General features: G+C 37.0%; 1 protein-coding gene across 3 annotated transcripts in view; it reads left to right on the top strand.

Moving 5' to 3' along the window:
- HOATZ (HOATZ cilia and flagella associated protein) overlaps positions 1–25,621 on the top strand; it is a 56,866-nt gene that overhangs the window by 2,535 nt on the left and 28,710 nt on the right. The window lies entirely within an intron of this gene.

Here is a 25,621-nt window from a genome sequence, read left to right as displayed (position 1 = left end):
TAAAGAAATCAACTGAACAAATCAATTTTTGGCAACCCCAGCGGTTTAATTTGCATGGTAGAAAAATAGCCTTTAACTCAGCAAGTAATGTAATGATTTATAGAAGCCATTTATTTGGTTAATGGACAAATTCCATTCCTGTAACTGCTCCTCTATGATAAAGCAAAGATGGAAGACCCCATTTTGGCTTACTGTCTTTAATCATAGGAGATATTGGCAATCTCTAAAAGTTTTATCGGGAATTCCACATAAATTACAGAACAATGGACTAGTTTGCTGATCATATTGGCCCCCTTTGTGGGCTCTTTTGTTACTTTTTCAACTTGATTATATTACTAAAATAATTAGTCATCATTTTATTTGGAATCTGAATGATTGAAGGTAAATTATTATTTATTTTTAAAGTGGGGAGAGTTTAAGGGGAGACTGTGGGTCAAGAGATCAGTCCTATCATTTTTGAAAAGAGAACTAGACCTAGATTTGAATCCTAGTTCTATTACTTGCTAATTGTGCAATATTGGGCAAGACAACCTCCCTGGGCCTTAATTTCCTCATTTGTAATTACACATAATAATCTATATCCAGCCTACCCCATGTTTTTTTTTGATGATCAATGTATGTGAAAGTGCTTTAAAAACTCTTAAGTCTCTATTATAAATGAAACAATGTTAGAGAAGTGAAAGACTTTAGGGATTAAAAAACATTAAGAATATTTTATCAACTTTTTTGCACTAGGAGATAGATTACAGGTAAATATTTTGCAAATAAAGGTACCAAGTTTCCCTTAGGTTTGCATATAAGCTTTCATCAAAAGGAATTCATATACATGATTCATCAAAATACTATATAAGGGGCATGAGGGACATATATGTACCTCAAAATGAATTTCCTAACTAGAATAGGAAAGATTATTTTTTACTTTTTTATATCACCATCAGTCACATGTAGCAGAGGAAGAATTAGAATTTTATTTTGTTTTTTCACTTAATAATATTTTATTTTTTTCCAATTACATGCAAAGTTTTCAACATTCTCTTTTATAAGATTTTGAGTTCCAAATTCTTTTCTCCCTCTCTTCCCTCCCCCCTCCACAAGATGGCATGTAATCTGATATAAGCTATATATGTACAATCATGTACACATATTTCTATATTAATCATGTTGTGAAAGAAGAATCAGAACAAAAGGGAAAAACCATGAGAAAGAAAAAAAAAAAGAGAAAATAGTATTCAGACTCCATAGTTGTTTCTCTGAATGTGGACAGCATTTTCCATCATGAATCCCTTGAATTGTCTTTTATAGGTTTCCAAAGTGAGTGATACCATCCCTGGGGGGCACTGGAATGATCCAGGGAAGCAACAGTAGCTTCAGGTGCAATTGGGGATATTGAATAAAAATAAGGGGTCAGTGGAAGCATAAGGAGAGAAGAGAAGAAAATTTTTAAAAACCATGCATACATACTTTTATCTGCTGTGCAGCAGAGTTAGTCATAGTGATTACATTATTTTCCAAATAAACACACAAAATACAAGTTATAACAATCAGTGGTCAAGTCCACTAACAGGTCTTAACAAGCAGGTGTTGGCAGGTGAGCCTGTACATGTATTATAGTTTCATGACACAATATTGTGTCATCAAAATTTCAATGTGGGAAAAAATCCACAAATTTACAATAAATTGTTAAATTTAAGATGTTTCATTTTTTGAAATAATGCAGTAGATTTCTGGGGGAACCACTGAATAATTTTTTAAAAGGGGGTGGTAGGCCAAATAAATTTGGGGACCTCTATCTTAGATCATTGCATTGCTAAGAAGAGCTAAGTGTATCAAATTTGGTCATCGTACTGTGTTACTGTGTACAATAGAAGAACAAGAATTTTAACTCTCCACAATATGATGATTACAAAATAATGTTTTCGGGGTTTGATTTGATGACCTCAAAGGTCCTTTTAAACTCTTTAGAATTCTAAGGTTCTCAAAGTATTTTACCTATGTTCTTTAATTTTGTCCTCACACCAACCTTTTGAAATAGGTATTGTGTCCATTTTGCAGGAGTTAAGAAACTTGCCCAGGGTCTCAGCATACACAGCCAGGTACCTTCATTTCTTTCACCTCCCAAAACCCCACCTAGCTTTTGAGTTCCCTTGTATGTGTTGTCTTCCACTTGTTAGAATATGAGTTTCTTGAGGTCAGGCACTATCTTCTTATTTGTATTTGTATTCCCAGCCCTTAGCACATAATGTTTGCCTGGCATGTAATAAGCATTTATTAAATGCATTTTGACTTAACTTGACTCACGTATTTTATAGTACAGCCAGACAGTCCTATTTGCACTTCTTTACAACTTATTCCATCTCCCACCTCCCTTGCCTTTGTATAGGGTACCCCCCATGCCTCGACGTTTTCGTTTTTCATTTCTGCCTCTTGGAATGCCTATTTCCATTAAAGTCTTAGCTCTCCTGGTTTTCCGACCTTTCTGACCACTCCTTCTCAGCTTCTTTTGCAAGATTTTCATCCAAATAATACCTGCTAACTGTCAGGGTCCCCCAACATTCTGTCCTGGGCCCTCTTCTCTTCCCTCTCTATACTATTTTACTTGGTGGGGTATATGGGGTGTTAAGGAGTTTGTCAAGCCCTTTTCAGGGCTGCTCATCCACCTTTGTTGTCTACTGATTTACCCAACTCTTACTTGTGGCTTCAAGAAGCTGCAGCATGCACAATGGCCATACCCCAGGAAACCATCTCTTCAGATGGGCTAAACCAGGTTAAAGGTAATTGACAGGCCTCAGACTTGTCGGTCAGTTAGGGAGACATGTGAAGACTTTCCCAGGCAGAATGGGCAGATGAGAACAGTTTGTTCCAATAGTCAGGAAATAGGCTGAAGCAAGGATTGTAGAATACTTATACCTTGGTCAGACATTGAAGATGCCAATCTACTGCATCTCAGCCCATCACCGGTCTTGACTTTTGTCCTGCCATTAGACTTGCTAACTCAGGAAGAGAGAGTGAGGCTGATAACTTTGTATGACTTTGCCTCACTTTAATCCAATTTACACTCAAGTCAAGACTTAACCTGTACTGTCATTGCCCTTCAAAAACAAAGGACAAACAACAATTTCACTTGGTGATCTAATCAGCTCCCATGGATTCAATAATCTCTATACAGATGATTCTCAAATCCATTATCCAGCCCTAACTTTTCTTCCAACTTATAGTCTTCCATCTCCAACTGCTTTTTAGATCTCTGAAACTGGCTGTTATATAGATATCTTAAACTTAACATGTCCAAAACTGACCTTATTCTTTCCCAAAAAACCCTTCTCTCTTACTGACCTCCCCTTTTACTCTTGAGGGTATTACCATCTTCCCGGTAACCTAGACTCCCAACCTAATGTCATCCTGGATTCTCCTCACTTTCATCCCCAACTTCCACTCAATGGTCAAGTCTTTTTTCCACTTTTGTAACATCCCTTGTATATGCCCTCTTCTCTGACACCATCACCATTCTAGTGCAGGCTCTTATCATCTCATACCTGGACTATTGCAATAGCCTGCCAGTAGGTTTTCTCGCCTCATGTTTCTCCCTAATCCAATCCATCCTTCACTCAGCTATCAAACTGATCTCCCTAAAATACAGGTCTTATCATATCATCTTCCTCCATCATTCATTAAACTCCATCACCTTCCTACTGTCTCCATGATCAAATATAAAATCCTCTGTTTGACTTTCGGGGCCCTTCATAAACTAGTCCCTTCCTACCTTTCCAGTTTTCTTATACCTTACTTTCTTTCACATACATGTGATCCAGTAACACTGGCCTCCTTACTGTTCTTCAAATGCAGCACTTCAACTCCTCACTGAAACTTTTCATTGACTGTCCTCCAAGCCAAAATGTGTTCCCTCACCTCAACCTCCTGGTTTCCTTCTCATCTCAGCTAAAGTCTCACTTTCCCCCAAGAAACCTCTCCCAGTCTTCCTTAATCTTAATGCCTTTCTTCTGAGAATGCTTGCAATTTATCCTGTATATATCTTGTTTGTACATAGATATTTGCATGTTGTCTCCTGCTAATGCACTGTGAACTCCTTGAGAACAAAGTCTTTGTTTTTTTACTTTTTTTTTGAATCTCCAGCATTTAGGGCAGTTATTGGCACATAGTAGGTATTTAAAAAATGCTAGCTGACTGATCTTTTCTCACATTCTTCCACTTGCTAAATTCTGATCCCAGTGCTTTATGGAGAGTTTATGTAAAGATTAGCCTTTGGCCCCATGTCTAGAGTCCCTCTGAAAAAGGGAAGGGGGGATGCGGTGTAGAAAAGTTCTCAGTGTATAATATAAATCAGATAGGGGATAGGTTTTTATTTCTTAGACAAGAAAGAAATGCAAAACAGAATACTCACAATTATTTATTTGACCAAAACAAACTTAACAAGAGTCTATTACTGTCTTACTCTGATAAGAGGATTATACTTAAAACCATTTTAAACATGAAGTAATTTAAAAGCACTAGAAAATTTCTCCAAAGTGATCTTGTCCAGTGATGTCAAACTCAAATAGAAACAGATACTTGCTAGACATACTGACGTAAAACCATAAATTAACATTGCTTATTTCGTGCTATATTATTATTTATTTTGCTAAGAATTTCTGTTTGTTTTTAAAACTTTAATTTACAGATTCTTTCCCTCCTTCTCTCCTCACCCACCCCCACTAAGAAGACAAGTAATTCAATATAGGTTGTACACGTGTAGTTATGCAAAACGTATCCCTAGTAGTTATATTGTGAAAGACTAACTATATTTTCCTCCATCCTATCCCACCTCCCCCACTTATTCTATTTTCCACTTTGACCCTGTCCCTTTTCAAAAGTGTTTGCTTCTAACTACCTTCTTCCCCAATCTGCCCTCCCTTTTATCATCCCCCCTTTTATCCAGTACCCCCATATTTCCCTGTAGGGTTACATACCCAATTGAATGTGTATGCTATTCCCTCGTTAAGCCAAATTCAATGAGAGTAAGGTTGAACCATTCCCTTTTACTTTCCTGCTCTTCCCTTCCATTGTAACAGTTTTTTCTTGCCTCTTTTATATGAGATAATTTACCCTAATCTCACTCTCTCTTTCTCCTTCTCCCAATATATTCCTCTTACCTCTTAATTTTGTTTTATCTTTTAGATATGATCCCTTCATATCCAACTGATTCTGTGCCCTCTGTCTATGTATACATGTACATACATATACACACATATGTATTTATACACACATATACCCCCTATACACACATATATATGTACATATATACACATATATGTTCCCTTCAACTATCCTCATATTGAGAAAAGTCTCATAAGGTACAATTATCATTTTCCCGTGTAGGAATATAAATAGTTCAACTTTAATAAGTTCCTTATGATTTCTTTTTCCTATTTACCTTCTCATGCTTCTTTTACTTCTTGTATTTGAAAGTCAGATTTTCTGTTCAGCTCTGGTTTTTTCATCAAGAATGCTTAAAAGTCCTCTATTTCATTGAATGACCATATTTTCCCCTGAAGCATTATACTCAGTTTTGCTGGATAGGTGATTCTATCATATCCACAGCCCTTTGATCCCTTAATGTAGAAGCTGCTAGATCTTGTGTTATCCTGATTGTGTTTCCATAATACTCAAATTGTTTCTTCCTGACTGCTTGCAGTATTTTCTCCATGACCTAGGAACTCTGGAATTTGGCTATAATATTCCTAGGAGTTTTCTTTTGGGGATCTTTTTTTCAAGAGGCAGTTGTTGAATTCTTTCCATTTCTATTTTGCCCTCTGGTTCTAGAATATCAGGGTAATTTTCCTTGAGAATTTCTTGAAGGATAATTTCTAGGCTCTTTTTTTGTCATGGCTTTCAGGTAGTCTTTTAAATTATCTCTCCTGGATCTATTTTCCAGGTCAGTGGTTTTTCCAATGAGATATTTCACATTGCCTTCTATTCTTTCATTTGTTTGGATCTGTTTTTATAGTATTTTGATTTCTCATAAAGTAATTAGCTCCCATTTGCTCCAATCTAATTTTGAAGGAATTATTTTCTTTAGTGAGTTTTTGAAATTCCTTTTCCATCTGGCAAATTTGGCTTTTTAAGGCATTCTTCTCCTCACTGGCTTTTTGGGCCTCTTTTGCCACTTGAGTTAGTCTATTTTTTAAGGTGTTATTTTCTTCAGTCAGGCTGTTGACTAGCTTTTCATGATTTTCTTACATCAATCTCATTTCTCTTCCCAATTTTTCCTCCATTTCTCTTACTTGATTTTCAAAATCCATCTTGAGCTCCTCCATGGCCTTTGACCAGTTCATGTTTTTCTTGGAAGCTTTTGATGCAGGAGTTTTGACTTTGTTGTCTTCTTCTGACTCCATGTTTTGATTCTTTTTGTCTCCAAAAAAAGATTCTATGGTCTGATTGTGCTTCCTCTGTTTGCTCATCTTGCTAGCCAATTACTTGACTTTTGAGCTCTTTACTATGATAGTACTCTGCTTCCAGAATGGAGAGAGCTGTGTCCCAAATTGCTGAGGTTTTCACAAATGTTGTCAGAGCTGTTGTCAGAGCTATGAGAAGGGTACACTCTCTGTAGCCACCACAAGCTCTGTACTCTAGCACTCCTCACCCCAGGACCACCTCCCAACAAGCAAGTCAAAGCAAGATTACCCTCTGAATGGTCGCTTGGTTCCCCCTACAATCTGTGGTCCAGGAGTTTGGGAGGCAGCCACACAGCAGCAGCCACCATACACTTCTCACCCTGGGGGCAGGGACCGGGCCTCTCACCCTGGATCAACAGGGTTCCCCACTGACCTTTTACTTTCTCTTTGGCATTTATGTGTTGAAAAGTCTGGAAACTGCCACAGCTGTTGGTGATTCACTCTCCTGAGGTCTGCTCCAGACAGTCTGTGCCACTGGTCAGGGGCGCCCTGGGGCCAGAACCACACAACCCACATGGGACTGCCCTTGGCTCCCACCTCAGTGCGATAGACCCTTTCTGTCATCCTGCCAGGCTGCCTTCAGTGGGAGAGTTGTTTCTCTCTGTCACTTTGTGGGTTCTGTAGCTCTAAAATTTGTTGAGAGTCTTATTTTACAGGTGTTAGAGGTGGTTGGAGCAGGAGCTCCAGCAAGTTCCTGTTTTTACTCCACCATCTTGGCTTTGCCCCTGCTAAGTATTTCTTAATTACATTTTAATCTAGTTCTGCTAGATTGGGAGTTTTACAAAACATGGCACTGGTCCTTGGGTCTCAAGTTTAACACCTTTCACTAATTTATCCTATTCACACTTAGTTTTTGAATCTACTACTTGTATACAGTAAGACCACCAACTTGTTAGAACATAAATATTAATACAAAACTAAAAGATAAAAGGTATCATGTAATTAAAACATCAAATTCTAATAAGTTAGTGATGCTGAAAAATGGGAAAATGGGAAAGAAAGGATATCAACACTATAATTTTGTGCAGACAGTTAACCAAAGTAATCATTTGCCATAATGACCCAAAGAAGCCAGAAACTTACTTGTGCAGCAAATACATGATGTCCTTATCAATCAGAGTGATCTGGAAATCAAGAGTAGTACTAGTTATAATATAAACTTGTTTATGATGCCTTTACAGAGAAAGGTAATGGAAAGCCATGAAAAGTATCTCTTCAAAATAGTAGGAAGGAAAACAAATTTAAAGAAATCTTGTCAAACTATCCAACTAAGAAAGATTATTCAAGAAGCACTGAAGAATGAAACACCACAGCAACAAAAAAGTATAAAAAACCTTTGAAGTGGCTAATAACAAATTGTTGGTTATAAAGTAAAGGATAGAAAAGCCAACACATTTCCTATTTTAATGCCACAGCCCCAGATGTACTGCTAGAGGAAAAGAAAAAGGCATTGAGGAAGATAAAGAGGAGAAAATCAGCTGTATTAAACTAAGGACACAAAGAAGTCTGTGCTGAAAGTGACACATTTGGGAGGACATTGAGAGATTAGTTTTGAAGCTTTATTAAAAGGGGAGTATACAAAATGTGAGGGAGAAAAATCAGACTTTATTATATGTATAAATATATATACATATATACACCTACATGCTATTTTTGTATGAGAACTGTGATTTCATTAGTGTAAGAAGCTCCCAGTGAAGGATTCGTTTTATAGTCTTCGAGAGTTACATAAAACACTAAAAGGTTAGGTGACTTAACCAGAGTCACACAGTCACTATATGCCATAGGCAGGACTTGAACCCAAATATTCCTATCACTTATACCATGGTTTCATTCACAACTAACACTCTTTTTCCCTCTCTCCCTCTTTCTCTCTCCCTCTAAAGTTCCGTCATCTCTCCACACCCAGGTTCTCAGCCTTGGAGTCATCCTCCACCTTTCCCTCTTCTTTATCATCCTTTACCCTCATGAATAATAATCAGTTGCTAGCAGTGAAATTGATATTCCTACAGCACAGCTCTGAGCATATTATGATATGTCTGCTGCTCATGAAGTTTCAGGGACTCCCTATTGCCTCTAGGAATAAAAATTTACATTTAAAGCCCCTTACAATCTGGCCTCATTCTAGCTTTCTGGCTTCCTGCACATGACCACTCCCTCTTCCTCTCCTTTCCTCCCTTTCTTGTAATACAGCCAAAGTGACCTACTTGCTTTTCTCCATTAAAGATATCCAATCTCCAGACTCAACGCCTATGGACAGATTGTCTGTCCCCATTGCTCAGAATGTACCCCCTCCTCACCTGTATCCCTTAGAATTCCTAAATTCTTTTAATCATCTCAAGCCCCACCTCCTACGTGAGACATACCCTGATCCTTCCAGTTGTTAGTGCCCACTCCTCTCCCTGTCCACATTACTATATATTTTACATTTATGTCTCTGTGCACATGATCTTTCCTCTGTCAACAGGATGCAAGTTTTTTGAGAATAGTGACTAATTCATCTTTTTCTTTGTATCCCCAGAAACTAATATAATGCTGGAACAGAGCAGTTCTTAGTAAATATTGTTAATATACATACAAGTTTCCCCAATAACATTTTAGTCCAGTATTTCCTGTATTTTATGTTTCCTTTTATCTTAGAGAGGAATGTGTAGCTTAACATAATTATTAAAACAGCTTGTTTTTAAATTTCAGTCTTTTTTCCCCCTTTATCATATTTTTACCATTACATGTTATCAGTTTCTTAAAATTAATGGCAGGAAATTATTCTTTTTTTAAAAACAATTTTTTAAAAAAGATTGAGTTGTATCTATTTAATAAGTAGACTACTGTAAGTGCTTTGAACATTTAAACTGCTCAGTAAATGCTAGACATTGTTTTTTTGTTTTTGCTTTTTGGAGGGCATTTGGGGTTAAGTGACTTGCCTGGGGTCACACGGCTAGTTTTTGTGTTAAGTGTCTGAGGTCAGATTTGAACTCAGGCCCTCCAGACTCTAGGGCCGGTGCTCTATTCACTGCACCACCTAGCCACCCCTGGACATTGTTAATACTATTTTAGAGTGGAACATTTTTCACTGATTTCCAGCTCAGAGGTGTAGCCCCATAATGTCTTTTAAAGTTAACAAGTTGAAGGCTAAATATGCAATAAACCCTATTGAAAACATTTTTTTTTTTATAACTTTATCATCTCCCTAGTTGGTGTTGATTTTCAGTTGTCTGCATTTTTTAACCCTAGTGTTAACCCTCATCTTTGGAGTATTTTATAAGTATATGCCATAACTTTAGGTTAATAGACAAAATGCTGTTAATCACACCTGGTAGTTCTGTGATATATGTCTGTGGCAGAAAATCAAAAGAAGTGATTGAAGTTGCTTTGACTAAATGGCTTTATCTATTTTTAAAAGAAACCTTATAGCACTACACAGCATGATTACTCTTCCTCTGAGAGTTCTGGAATAGCCTTGCAACAATTAAAATAAATGTATAGTCAGCTACTTCATTTGTGGTTATAAAATTAATGCACATTTAGTACTGCCACCTTTAAAAGGGCTCTTTATCTGATCATCTCTTTATGAAAAGAAACATAAATAAATAAATAGTTCAATAATTCTAGGAGAAGGAAAGAGAATTCAGACCATTCTTTGTTGGACTAAAAAGAGATGAAGCACTTAATAATTCCCATAGGAAGTCAAAATTGTATAATGAACAAATATATAAACCAAGGGTTAAACCACAAAGAATAAAATTGGCACAGTAACATATTAAATATGTAGTATTTATTGGGACTTGGATTTTAATGACCAGCAACCTTAAAAAAAATACCACACCCATTTCCACCAATGTGAACCATAGTACTATCTCAGTCAACTCCTTTAGGAATGAATTCAAGTCATGAACTTCCCTGGCATCACAGCTAAAAATAGCAAAATCTTTATGCCCAACAGTGTAAATAAAACCTATATGTTTTAGAAGTAAAGTAACTATCAAATTAATTACAAATATCTGAGGGATTTTTGTACAAAATAGGGGCACTGTTTGCAACATCAGCACTTTTTATGGGATAATAACAGTTGACAAAAATACTCTTAAGGTTTGTAAAGAAATAGATATTCATATACATATATTACATACACACATATATAATATATGAGTATGTATATACATATGTATATATGTGTATGTGTTATATATGTGTGTATATATTGTGTGTATATGTGTTTATGCATATATATATATATACATACATACATATACATTTTTTTAGCCTCATGGAATTTTCATAACAATCCTAAGAAGTAAATACTATCATCCCCATTTTACAGACGAGGAAACTGAAAATCAGAGAAGTTATGACTTATCCATGTCAATGCTAGTAAATCACAGAGGCAGGATTATAACCCAGATCTCTCCTGATTCCAAATGTACCCTTTCCATTACCCCATGCTACTCTTCCAAGTCATAGGCTTTAGAGCTCAAAGGCACCTTAGAAATCATCTATTCTTTCCCATGATGCCAGTTTTGTCCATGCAAACCACTATGTAGGAGATTCAGTTTTTTTCTCCACTAAATGCCTGCCAGCCAACAATAGCATTGTACTCCTATACACAGTTGAGGAACCTTCAGTTGGGGAAAGTTAAACTACTTGCCTAAGGTCACACCAGAAGTAAGCAGAGGAAACATTTGAACTCAGGTCTCTATTCTAAATCTAGACTTCTTTCTTTAAGTTTCTGGTGGGTTTTTTGTTCTATTGATTCACCATATTTTGATGTTGCAGTGATTTTCAGGCTTACCCAGAGTTGTTTTGCAGCAATAAAGTAGTATCTTGTTGAATTCCTGATTTGTCCTGGCTAATTACATATCAGCACAACATAGTAGAAAGAGAATTAGATTAGGAATCAGAATCAACTTCTCTAAAGCTTCCTTATTCTTATCTGTAAAATAGAGATTTTGGAATAGATGAGATCTCTAACTGAGGTTCTATTGTTACTTATATCTCTAAACTTATGGTCCTGGGATACATGAATAAAGCATACCAAATTATTTTTTTCAGAAAGTTAGCTCAATATTGGGTAAGCTACAAAGCCACTGATGTTAATTAAAATTAAAGTAGCCAACCTACTTACCCTTACTTCTGCCAAATTTGCTTCCTTGGATGGTTGAACAACAACAAAAAGGGGAAATTTTAAAACTTTAGACAGTAAGAAATTTGTTTACCAATTCTAAAATTTCCCCTTTATCCTACTTGTCCTTCCTCTAAATATACCACACTGTCATTTCTACTTACTTAATCTGCTATTCAGCCATTAGTCAAGTTGAACCCTCCCATTTTCCCTCCCATTTCTATCAAACCTCTTTGGGCTTTCCTTGCCTCCCTACAAAATGGGTATAGTACTTGCCTTACCCACTTCTCAAGATTTTGTAAGAAAAGTACTTAGTAAACTTTAGAGCACTAAGTGTGAATTATTATGCCTGGGCCCATAAATAATTGATAAATTGAATTAATAACCAGATCTCTTTTAGGCAAATTATGTAAAAAATCAGACAGTGAAGTTAGCAGCATTTAATTCTTCCTGTTAGGTCCATAACACTATATTTAATCACAGCAAAATGTAGTCTAAAATGCCTTCAGACTGAAAAGATTTAGCCATTTGCCTTTTGAATTCTGAGATTCCATAATTCCTAAGATCCTAAATTTAAAGATGACAAGGACCATAAGCACAAGCAGCTCTCCAAAAGACTGCTGCTGTGAACAGCTTTAAGGTTCTGATCACATAGTATAGTGAACTTCCTACTTATTCAGCAATAAACTAAAGGAAAACATTCACAGAAACCAAAGTTCAACATCCACAATGATATAACATGACAATTTTGTTACTAAAGTGACCACATATTCTTAAACAAAAGATATCATTCAGTAAGTCACAATCTGAATCAATCAATATAAAGTACCCATCTAAAATCTTCTTTCATCTTGATTAGATACCAGCTTCAAATCATCCTTAACTCATCATCCTTAAGAAGCAACCATCCAGAGTACAAAGTACAAACAGAGGACAAAGATCTCCCACCCCTAGGTCACAGTAAATCATAATCTTGTCAGTCAACACTAAGTACCCAAATAAAAGTCCTTTTATCTTGATTGGTTCCTCTTCCATGGTCTCAGCTCTTGTCTGAATTCACCCAACTGTCACCTTGATTCACAGGTAAGCAGCTCCTAGCTCCTAGTCCAGCTCCACACATCAAGCTTAACAGAGTTACAACAACATACACACACACACACACACACACACACACACACACACAGTGCTGGCACTATCATCATTTAACTTTCTACCTGTGAAATCATCACATACCAACAGACAGGGCCTCTGTCTGAGAAATTAACACAAATCATCAGTAAAATCCCAGGACCTCTGAAAACATCAGTAAAACCCTCCTTCAGGGCTTCTGTAAACAGCAGGAAAGTCCTCTTTCAGGGCTTCTGAACCAGCAGTAAGGTCCCGGGGCTTCTGTAACAACAGCAACATCCTCTATCAACAGACAGGTCTGACAAAGTAATACAGAGTGCCAGCACCACAGATATCCTTCCTCCCAGTTCTGCTCAGTCCCAGCTGTGCTCAAGCTTTTATATCATCAACTCCTTCCTGTTCCACCCTCCTCTTATGTTCTTCCTGTTCTGGTCTTTGGCAAGTTCCTCCCACTGTGGGCTTCACAGGTTTCTAGCAAAGACTTGATATAATAACAGGTGAGGCTTAAAGGCACTTGAAGAGCTAAAACAAGGAGCCAAGTACAATTTTGCTTGCCATTACAAGGGGTCATCTAGTCTAATCCCCTTTATACATATCAGCCCATAGGTCCTCCAACTCCAAATCCAGCACTCACTCTGAACACCATGCAAAGATATTGTTACAGTGTTGATCAAACTACCATAACTAGTTGGACCAGACTGGGTTTAGAAGCTTCATGGCAGTTCTCCTTCTTCTGGTAGGAAATATAAACGTTTACCAGACCATTTCTACCTTAGAAAGATGATGACTTGGAAAACAGTCAGAGGCACACAGATTGTGTTCTTTAGCTGCCAACATTAATATTGGATGAGATTCAACCTGAAAGGAGAGACCCCCAAAGCTGAGAGGAAAACTATAAAATGAGACAAGATAATGTTTTTGGGACACAAAAATAGCATCCTCAAAGCAAGATTCCCAATTGAGCATGAGCTCAAAGCAGACTTGGACAGAAGTACAAAGTGATCAAAGTCTTTAGTTGGCAAGAATGCTATTTAAAAAGCACCATGTAAAGAAGAATCACTTATGAGCAAGATATACCCTACCTCTTCCCAGACACTGATCAACTTATTTTATTTTATCTGAAGCCTTCCTACAGTACTTTCATTTTTTTTTCTGGAGAAACATGCAAAGGAACTTAGGAATTCACCTTCTGGCCTTTCAGAGTCAAGAAATTTCTCTCACAGCATAAGAATGAGCATGATTGTTTGATTCTATTTTAATGAGTTGCATAAGGCTTCTTATTTTTGTGAAAATCACAGAAGGATTCTTTATTTATAAGTATTGGGCCTTGGTTGAAGGTCAATTAAGTCATTTGGCATTTCTTGTTTGGAGTACAATCACTACACTAGCCCACCCTCTTGTGCTATCTTTTCCTATTCTTTTAAGAATAATCATACATTGGGTGGCCAGGTAGCACAGTGAGTAAGCACCGGCTCCAGTGTCGGGATGACCTGGGGATTGAATCCCAGGCTCAGACACTTAGCACCCACCCAGAAACACCTGGCCGTGTAATCTTGAGCAAGTTACTTAACCCCGATTGCTTAAATAAAAAAAACCCTATAGGAAAAAAAGAATAATCATATACTGACAATCTTAACAGATGGTGCATTAAGAGCCAAACCAAAACTCTGATTCTGTCATAAAAGAGGCTAGTTTTCAAGAGTGAATAACAGCTGCCCAACGCTGGAAAAACTTATGGAGCCAATGCTAGTTCCCTTGAACTTTACAAAAGAAAAGCTAGACCTGAATCATTTCATCTGTAAAATGGAGGGGTAAGACTGGATGATCTCTAATATCCTTTCAAACTCTAATAATCTGTCAAATCTATGAAATAGAACTTTAAGAAAGTCTTGGTCACAGTATGATTACTGAAAAGGAAGAGCCACTGGCAGAAATTCTTTAGGGAAGGTATGAGAAGGATATACTTTATACCTTCCTGTTGGAGGGTGTATTGGAAACCTGGGCTTTTAGCACAGGTTCTTTGATTTGTTTTTCTAAAGGAAAGATAGCTTTGAAGAGGTTAATGATCTTACTTTAATTAACAGACAGATAAGTACAGATAAGTAGAAATAAGTGAGTATCCAAGAAAGAATCCAATAGAGAGGGCTCCAACTGTCTAAGCAGAATAATAGAAACTTAATCACCAGACCAGGGAGCACCAACATCTGGGTTCACAACACAAGGCAGTAAGGGGGGGGGGGGGGGCAAAGGACTGACAGATGGACTCCTTAACAATGGCTACCCAGAATCTCTCTCATCTGGCCAAATCACAAACATTCTTCCCATGAGTGAGCACCAAAGTAAAATACTGGTCTCCCAGTATATATAGTTTTCAACTAATAGACTCAGAACCAGAAGGCATCACAAACCAAGTGCCTCAGTGATGAATTGGCTCAGTGCCAAAAGGTATGAAAGCCTTCATGCACACAAGTCTCCCTTTAAGCAAGCTTCCCCCTAAGCAAGTTTCCCCTTAGGCAAGTTCCTCCCCCAAGGCAATATAAATCTCCCTGAATGACCTAATGGGCTCTATGTGACTCAGGATGTGTCACAGCTGTGAACTAGACTGTAGTGCAAAGCAGCAAAACATCCATGATTGAAATACCTGTGTACCTTTAGACCAGGAGACACGCACGGCCCATGTTCCAAGGGAAAAAGGAACACGTGGTCATGTCGGCCTATTAATGGACAGGGAAGATTTTGTATTCCTTTAACCCTACAGAAGGGCCTCTAGTTTGAAACACAGGCTCAAGAATAGTATGGGAAGATACCAATTAGCTCATATCCATGCCACAAACTCACCTACATAACAAAATATTTGTGTTATTCTGTATTGCCATGCATAAAACCAATGTACAAATTATTTTAAATCACCATTACATAATTAGGAAAGCAGAGTGTTCCAAATTTTGAAGTTGATCTGATATTTTTTTGTTTTAGATGGACCAAAAGCTATGTGAAGTCAGTTGCATGTATCTGTTTCCTCACCTGTAAAATATTGTGAGTTTAATAAACTAAATAATCTGTAAGGTACTTTTCAGCCATTCAGAGTCAATGATTTGTTTCTCTGGCCAAGTAATTACATTGCTTAGTCATCAGTTTAAAGACAACTGATCGTAGTTATACAGATTCGTCTAAAGTACTTTTATAAATATAAAAATATAGGTTCAAACATTTTAATAACTCAAAAGCATAGATCTAAATTAGTCCTTTAGGGATTATATCCAAGCTTAAAAGATTTCATTGCAGAGAATAAATTTTAAGAGCATTTAGTAATTGAAAGCAAGAAGAAATTATAAATTCTAGCTGTGTTCACATGACAAGTTTTTCCAGTATGTTTACATACACCAAGTGTATATCTTGGTATCTCAAAATAGACACTTACATATATCCTTTGCCATTTCAAATTTATTAATTGCCACCAGTGTCTACCACTGACATTAGCACATTTCTGTCTTATATGAATTGAGCCAAATATGACAAAGATTTGGTTGATAGTAGTTTACCTAAACAATCATATTGCATGGCAAAAATTGGAAAAGTAGTAATCTCACAATTTTTGGTCATCTTAAGCTCCAACAAATTTTACCAACTGAATCTATCAATAGGGTCCAGTTATATCCTGTGTGTAAACATGTTTCAAATATCCATACTTTTTTCATTTTTTTTCCTTTTTTGGAGGGCATCCATACTTTTTTTTGAAGTAAAAACCCTCAGTTTGTGGAATTCAGGATAGTAATTTTGTCTCTATACTTTGTTTTTCTTATCAGAACAATATTTTAAAATCTAATTTCACTCATTGTCACTTAACATGTTAAGAGTTAATTTTAAAATGCACTTAGTTCATCATAGATATGTATTTTTACATGCATTTTTATAAATATTTTGAAATGGGTTATTATGGAAATTATTCAACAGGTGAATATTTTGTTGACAAAGGATACATATGTTTATCAAGAATCTTAATTCTTTCAAGTTATAACAAAAATGTACATAACAACACTAGGAGCATTGTACTTTTTTCATAACACATCTAAATTTAACAAAAAGCCATATTAAGGTATTAAAATCATGCAGCAATCCTGGTTATATAATTACTATATTCTTTTTTCTCATTTTAGTAAAATGTTCCTTTTAAGATGAAAAATGTTTGTCAAATCTGGGAACTGAGCCAAGATAAAGCAGTTTCCAGAAGGTGTAGAAAGGTGCTGAGGTCTGCAAATCTTTACTGCAAGTCAGCAGTCGTCTCTCCAATTAATAAGTCAGTGTCTTCCATCCATTAACATACATTATTGCCATTAAGTCCACCTTCTAAAGTCAGATTAGTGCAGGAGGAAGCCTTTTCACTGATTATTCAGCCTTTTTTTTTTAAGTGAACAGTATATCATTTTATGGTTCTTTAGTTCTCTATATCATCATCATGAGCATGTCTGAATTCTCTCTGGCAATTATAGAATGTGTAGTTACAATCCAGATTGCAGTAAATATGCATAGAGAATGATAGCAAATGTAAAAAAAACTAGAATTTGAGAGGAAATGTTTTCCTTTCTAAATGAAGTTGTCTGATATCCTAGTCTTATGTTTTATTTGACTAATATTCAGTTTCGCTCTACACTGGTTGTAAATCTCATGATGCTCTTTATTCCATATGGACCATGGAAGAGAAATAGGTTTCACAGAAGATTTGTAAGCACTAACATTTCCCAGCTTCCCTATCAAACAGGTAGCTTCCAAGCAGTGTCATACCATTAAATTCTGGACGCCAAGAAAAAAATTTTTTTTTTTTTCGGAAAGTATGCCCTTTCCCTCTGGTAAGCAGCAAAATAAACAACTTTTCCAGTGAAGGAAGAGCCCCTTTCTTATTTTTTTGTTTTTTTTCTTTTTGGAGGGCAATTGGGGTTAAGTGACTTACCCAAAGTCACATGGCTAGTTTTGTGTGTGTGTGTGTGTGTGTGTGTGTGTGTGTGTGTGTGTGTATTGTGTCTGACGCCAGATCCGAACCCAGGTCCTCCTGACTCCAGGGCTGGTGCTCTATTCACTGTGCCATCTAGCCACCCCTGAGCCCCTTTCTTATAAAGAGAATTTGAAGTACCATATGAACTACTAAACATCAAAAACGTTAAATTTCAAGTTATAAAATTACAGAGCACTTTTAGAGCTTAGTTTATATAAATTCTCTGATGTGAGTGAAATTGTCAATAAATATTTGTTGATTTGGATTTAATTGAAATTAGTTATATAGAATGGGGCTAATAAGAGGAATTCTATGATCTGCTATAATGACTCCCAGAGTACCATCTCCTGATCTTCTGGACTAGGAGATGGAGGAGGGATGGAAGAGAGGGAAGCAAGGGTGTGGATACCCAAGGAACATGTTGAATGAATGAACCCATACCCTGGACCCTAATACGTCCGATTGGATAGTGATGATAGCTAGCATTTATATAGTTTGCAGAGCACATTACATAGACTATCTCATCTGAGCCTTAGATATTATCCCCATTTTACAGATAAGAAAACTGAGGCAGACAGAGATTAAGCTTTAAGCTCAAACAACTAGTAAGTATCTGAGGCAGAGTTTGAAACTCATGTCTTTTTTACTCTAGGTTCAGCTACTTTATCCACCTAGATAGATAGATGGTGCTCCTCTAATTACTCCCATTATACACACATATATATGTATACATATACACATATTTTATATATGTGTATGTATATGTGTATATGTATGTAAGCTTTATATCAGCTAAAAATTTTAATACAGGTAAACTGAATTTTATAGCACAATTAACTATGATTATTGTTGCTGAGTCATTTTTCAGTCATGTCTGACTCTTAATGGTCTCATTTGGGGTTTTCTTAGCAGAGATGTTGAAATCGTTTGCTATTTCCTTCTCCAGCTCATTTTGCAGTTGAGGAAACTGAGGCAAGCAGGGTTAAGTGACTTGATCAGGGTCACACAGCTAGTAAGTGTCTGAGGCTGGATTTGAACTCAGGCCTTCCTGACTCTTGATCTAGTGCTCTATCCACTGTTCCACCTAGCTGTTCCAGATGACTGTTGTTACATGACACCAAATATTCAGATGAAATAACAACAGAACTAGAGTACTGTTGAAAAAAGAGACAAATTTGGTGTGCTTACTATACACCCCACTGCTCAGCCAAAGTAAATAAAGTGTCCAGTTTTCACTGGAAAATTCAAGGTTTCAAGTAACAGCAGTCATCCAATATTGTGCTATAATTCATAGTCATCCGTGCCAATAATCACAACTTCAGTCAACAAACATTTATTGAGCACTTACCAAGTGACAGGCACTAAGCTAAGTGTGGAGATAGGAAGAAAGGCAAAACCCCAGAGCTTGCCTTCAAAGAGCCCACAATCCGCTGGAGGAGACATCGCGCAAACAAATGTGCGCGAGAGAGATATGTACAGGATGTGTTGGAATCGGCAGCAGAAGAAAGGCACCAGCATTGAGAGGGATAGGAAAAGACCAAGCTGAAACATGAAGGATGCCAGGTAAGCCAGAAGACGGAAATGAGGAGAAAGCATCAGTGAAAACGCACGGACGTAGGGACAAGTCAGGAGATGGAGTAACTTGTATAAGGAATGGCAAGACAACAAAGATGCCAGTAGCAATGGATTAGAAAACTCATAGCAGGGAGTCGAGTATAAGATTTGGAGAGGTGGAAAGGGGCAAGGTTGTGAAAGGCTTTAAAAGCTAAACAAGATTTTATTTTTGATCCTGGAGAAATAATTGCAAGCTGCTGGAATTTATTGAGCAGTGGGATGAAATAGTAGACCTGAATTTTAGGAAGAACTCTGGGTGGAGGATGGAATGCCATGGATATAGATGAGGCAGGGTAAACCAAACAGAAGGTTATTGCAATAGTCCAGGCATGAGGTATGAGGACTGACTGGCACCAGAGTGAGGGTTATGTCAGAGAAGAGAAGGGCTGACAGGACTTGGCAACTGATCCTACATATGGGGTGAGTCAGAGTGAAGAGTAGAGGATGACACCTAAGATGCAGACCAGGAAGGATGGTGGTGTCCTCAACAGTAATAGGGACATTTGGAAGAATTCATTAAATTATATTTAATAATAGAATGCATGTCACCCCAAGTTCTTGAAGACAATGCCAGGGCATATACTTTTGCAGATTTCACCAAGATGAAAAGGCTTCAGGGTGGTAATATTTTAGTCCACAAAAGCCCATCACACAGATAGGTTTTGATCTTCATCAATGGAGGGAATATCTTGTGTGAGGAATAGCAAAACAGCAAAGAAGCCAGTAGCAATGCACTAGAAAACTTGTAGAAGGCAGTAAAATGTAAAATTTGGAGAGGTATATACAGAGGGAATGCCCATGTCCATGAAATTTCAGATCCATTAGTAAAAATTTTTACATTGTGACTCTAGTCCAGCCAAATTGATGAAAAGTGAAAAGATTAGTCAACTTTTCAACTCTTTTTGTTTTTTCTCCATGCCATCAAACATTTAGATTTTTTGAAACATTGCATCTTTTTTTCCCTCAATATATTTTTTGTACATAGATTCTTAATCTACAATTTCAATGAATGTCCTTTCATTTAATTGTATTTTAAATTTCTTTCTACTGGGTATTATGATATTATGTTCTAATAAGCCATTATGGTCTCATTAATTACAATAGCCTATGATTTTGGAAAATTTATCTCTGCTCTTATGCATAGTAGCTTAGGTAAACAGAATGTTGAAGTGAAACAAAATTAGACTTATGAAAGGACTTTTATTTTTTATAGTAAAAAATACTTAAGAGCTACAATTCTAGAACAAACACAAGCCCTTTCTGTGACTCTTATAATGGTACCAAGAGATATAAAATAGAAACTCATATTTTATTTCTTGACATTCACCAGGTAAGTTAGGCATCTACCTATTTTCTTATCTTCTGCGATCCTTTCCAGTCCTTCTTTGGTCATGAACTCTTTAGATTGAATCTTAAATATGAATTTCTTCAGATTCATATATCCAGAAGACATTTTCTTCCTTTCAAGTCCTTTCCTAAATCATTTATACATTTGGAGCTTATCTTGGTATGTGGTATGAGGTCTGCAGTCTACACCTAGTTTCTTCCAGACTACTGTCTAGTTTTCCTAGTAGTGTTTGTTTAATAGTGAGTCCTTACCCTAGCAGCTAAGGTCTTTGGATTTATTAAACTTTGGCTACTTGTTTCATTTATTTCTGAATGTTGGGCAAAGAGATGTACTTGTTACAGGTGCATGGAATATGTGCTCTGACTTCATAGGTTTGCTCCTGTTAACATACTTTTTTCTATTATTTTATTTATTATTAATAATTAATCATTTATTAATAATTATATTAATAAATTATATCAATTATTATTATTTATTTATTCTATTATTCTACTATGGTAGAAATTACAGGGAGGCAGGTCCCTTCCAATCCTATGATTATGTGATATGCCTATGGTTACCCAGTTTCTAAAAAGTAGTTTTGTAATAATGTTAATCTTTTCTCCTAAAAATCTCTCATATTCTTCTATTCTTATCCATTCTTTCTATAACAGCTTCTATTACTTTATCCCAGGCCCTCGGCATCTTATGTCTGAATTTCTACAAGGAAAATTAGTCTAGCATCAGTGGAAGATAGATAAAAAGGCAGAAGGGTCTCTTGCTAGTTTATATGACTTTAGGCCCTCTCCCTTCTAATCCACCCTGCGCTGATGCTACATTAATTTTCCTTAAACTTTGCTTTCATTCTATCTGTCCTGTGACCAATACCTACCTTTTTAGGTTCCCTGATTCATACCATAGCATATACAAACTCTCCTTCCTGACTTTCATGGCCTTTCATAATTTTGCTTCATCCTCTCTGTGGCCTGCAGTTCATAGCACCAACCAAAATCAGAGAGTGCGGAGCAAATGAAGAATCATGGGCCAGGTGGAAATTGCATTCATACATTTATTGCATGCTAAGCAAATCTCAAATAAGCATCTGAGGTTAGGGTTATATACTGTCGCTGAAGCACTTACATCATACTTTCTCATGGGAAACTTCACATAGTTTGCTATGTGAGGTACCTATCTTGCAACTTTGCTGGAGGCTACTCCCATGGGACCCTTCCTTGCTTTCTTATCTCATGTGTCACTATATCTATATCACTCCAGCAGCCAGGGTTTGAGGGACAGCCAGAATATTCTAAACCTGCCTTGCACAGGAGATAAGTAATGGGTGAGGGGGGAGGTGAGTCAACATCCTGAGATACTGGGTCTGGGTGAGGGGAAACAGGCTCAAGGGGGTCCTTGGCCTGGATTCATGCCCATGGCAGACCCCTCAGAGCTAATCCTCAACATCACCCCCTACACCTCTCTGTTCAAATATACTTCCCACTGCTTTCCAACATTCATCCCATACGCTAAAAAAAAAAAGATCACTTTACTCATTCTTCTATGAACATTATTATTATTCATTCCTGAATCCTTGCTTTTCTTTACATATTCAGAACTTTTCTTCTAATTTATGTTGACTATCAAAATTCTACCCATAATTCAACAGCTCAAGTTTTAATTTGTCCATGGTAATTTTAGTTTGATGATGAATAAAGGAATCCCTCCTTACACAGCATTCAGAACAAGTTGCCATCACTGAACAAGTTGTCACTTAGCATCAATTTGAAGAGTCAATGAAGAAATAACCCTCTACCTCCTGAAGCAGTCAATAAGAAAACAATACCTGCCTTCAAGGAGCTTAAATTTGAATGGGGAAGAAAATGAATACACAAATAATCATACACAGAATGTATATGAAATACATACAAAATAATTTTGAAAAGGGAGGCACTAGGAGTTAAAACACAAAATATGACAAGTTTGCAAAATAAGATTTTCTAACCCTTGTTTAAGTCTAACCATAGATTAAGGCTAATATTATGCTTCACAAATGCTTTTTCATTGATTCATAGAACCTGGAAGATCATGAAAAAAGCTTCCTGGAGAAAGAAGCAGGCACTTGAACTGAGTCTTAAAGTAACCATGGGATTCTAAGAGACAGCTGTTAGGGAGAAGCGCATTCTAGACATGAGACCAGCCAGAGAAAAGGCACAGAGACAGGAAAAAGGAGTATGGCGTCTGAGGAACAGCAAGGAGGCCAGGTTTGCTGGGCTTTAGAGCAGAAAGGGGAGCAACATACAAAAAGCCTGCAAGTATGGGTTGGGGACAGGTTCTGAAGTGCTTTAAATGACAAGCAGAAGACTATATTTTTGGTCCTACTCATATTAGGAAGTATTTAGAGTTTATTGAGTAATTCTACATTTTGGGAGCATCACTATGGCAGTTGTATGCTTTTAGATAAATTTCTCAAAATATTCATGATTCATGGCAGCTAGATGGCACAGTAGATTGAAAGTAGTGCCTAGAGTTAGGAGAACCTGAGTTCAAATCCAGCCTCAGACACGTACTAGCTGTGTGACCTTCGGTAAGTCACTTAACCCTATTTGCCTCAGCTTCCTCATCTGTAAAATGAGCTAGAGAAGGAAATGGCAAACCACTTCAGTATCTTTCCCAAGAAAACCCAAATAGGGTCATAAAGAGTCAGACATGACTGAAAAACAACTGAAAATTCATAATTCTTTGTTAGGAGATTTCTGTGTAGTCTGCAAGCCTTTGGCCTTTCTCTTGGGTTGTATTTTCTTAAAGAAATCTTTTGCTGTCTTCTACTTTGCCCACCTTGGTATTGAAGTTACCCAGCTCAAAGTGTGCATTGATTTAATTTGGAAACTCTTATCAAGTTCTTCATAGAATTTTTCTACCTCCTCAACCTCTTCAAGAGATATTGATACATACACTACAATTATTTTTCCTGCCAGTCTTTTAAAAAAAATACTTATTGAGTATTCAATACAAGATAACTACATCTCCCATGAAATTATGTTTCTTGTTACCTTTGGACAAACAAAACCAATTCCACCAACTTCTTTATTTGCCTTTCCAAGGAAAACCTGTGAAGCATCCATTTATGTGGTTTGCAACTTCCTTTTGTCTGCTGATTTTAATTCTAGCAAGACTGTCAAGATTGATATGGTTCGATTCTTCCAGCATTATTATGTCCATTCTTTACAGTAGGTCTCACACTTAGCAGACCAATAACTAAGGTAATAGTTATAGATGATCTAAAAATCTGGAATTTAGATCTAAAAATCTTAAAAAGTGGGATCCCTAGGCCACTTACCTTTTGCTTTCTCTCTGTAATTATCACTGCAGAAGCTGAAGTGGCCTACATAGGCCTAAGGACCACTTTGTAATCTTCTTTGACTCACCAAAGGATTTGTCACAGCTGGTCAACCTAATGACCATATGTCTCCCAGCACTCTCCACTAGGCCAGTCCTCAGAAGGTAGACATAATGTGTTGCTTTGGTTGTGCTCAAAACTTTTCTAACATGTTAGAGCTTGTCAGAGCTTCCACCATGTTAGCATAGCCCACCTAAACCCAAGATTATCTAGATACCACAGTGATCATATCAAAGTTAGATTTTGTGGAAGTTCTTTAATATAGCTGCCCCTGTCTCCAAAAAAGGTTTTTGTTGCCATTACCCTTAACTTTCTGCACTGGCCTCAACTCCTTCTGAATTTTAGTTTTCCTGACTCTTTTATAGGATCATTTTATCCTTTGGTATCCACCCTCTATATTTTCCCTCATAGTTCAGCTAAGACTTACTAGAATTTTTTTCAAAGTAACTTTTACTCAGAAACTAAGGGGAAGAACAAATACAAAAATATACACAAGTTTAGGAAGTTTTCTGATCCTTGCTTAAGACTAACCAAAGATTAAATTGGTTGCCATAGTTTAAATTTAAATACTTAAATAGTATACCAATTTCTAAGTCCTTTCCCTTGCCTCAACCCTGTCACTCTCCCCTCTCTCTCAATCAGTTTACCTGGAAGTATATTCAGAAGCTACTTAAGATTAGTGTTCTTCTTTTCAGCAAAAAGCAGCTTCTTCATCTTTTGTTCTAACCTAACATTTTCCTAGTGTCATTATTTTAAAACTGAAAGAGACCTCAGACATCATCTAATGCAAACCCTTTCATTTACAGTTGAGGAAACTGAGGCCTAGAGAGTTTAATTGCCTTGCCTAAAGTCACACAGGCAGTAAGTAGCAGAATTGGGACTGGAATAAAGTTCCCTTGACTCCAAACTCAAAACTCTTTATGACTGTATCATGCTATCTCCAAGCTACATCTAGACTTAAATATTTCTAATGGTCATGCAACCACCATAGTCAGTGGTGCTTCACCATGTTAGCATGGAAGCCTGAGCTGACACCATGCTCAGGCAACACTGCCTGAGTACTATACAGTATGCTCTACTTTCCCGGCTGTGCTCCATGCCATGTATCATTTTTGCCTTTTGGTTACTTCAAAGTGGCTATCTTAAACTCATTATGTCCAAGACAGCATTGCCTCTTCTGCAAAACTCACTTCTCAACTCTTTTCTTTCCCCAAAATTTGCAACATTAGCATTATCCTCAACTCTCACATTGTTCCCCTTCCTGCCTTCTATAAGTCTGCCACACTGGCCATCTTGATGCTCCCCACTCACAAAACTCCATTTCCTTTCTCTCAGCCTTTGTGCTGGCTGATCCTGTGTCTGGAATACACTTTGTCCTTCCCTCTACCTCTTAGAATCCCTTGCCTATTTAAAAATATAAGCTCAGGGACATTTTCTTTCTACATTAAGCTTTTTTTGATTCCCATCTCCTCGTTTGCTATTGTCCTCCCCCTCAAAATACCTTATATTTATTTTATATGTGTGTGTGAGTGTGTGTGTATGTATATACATACGGGGTGACAGTTATGTCAGAGGAGGGAAGGAGACTTCTACAAGAGAT

The sequence above is a fragment of the Petaurus breviceps genome, unplaced genomic scaffold (genome assembly GCF_028583685.1).
Source record: "Petaurus breviceps papuanus isolate PSGF00001 unplaced genomic scaffold, PetGlider_PUasm1.0 91133, whole genome shotgun sequence".
NCBI classification, from domain to species: Eukaryota; Metazoa; Chordata; class Mammalia; order Diprotodontia; family Petauridae; genus Petaurus; species Petaurus breviceps.
This window is presented reverse-complemented; position numbering and strand designations above follow the sequence as displayed.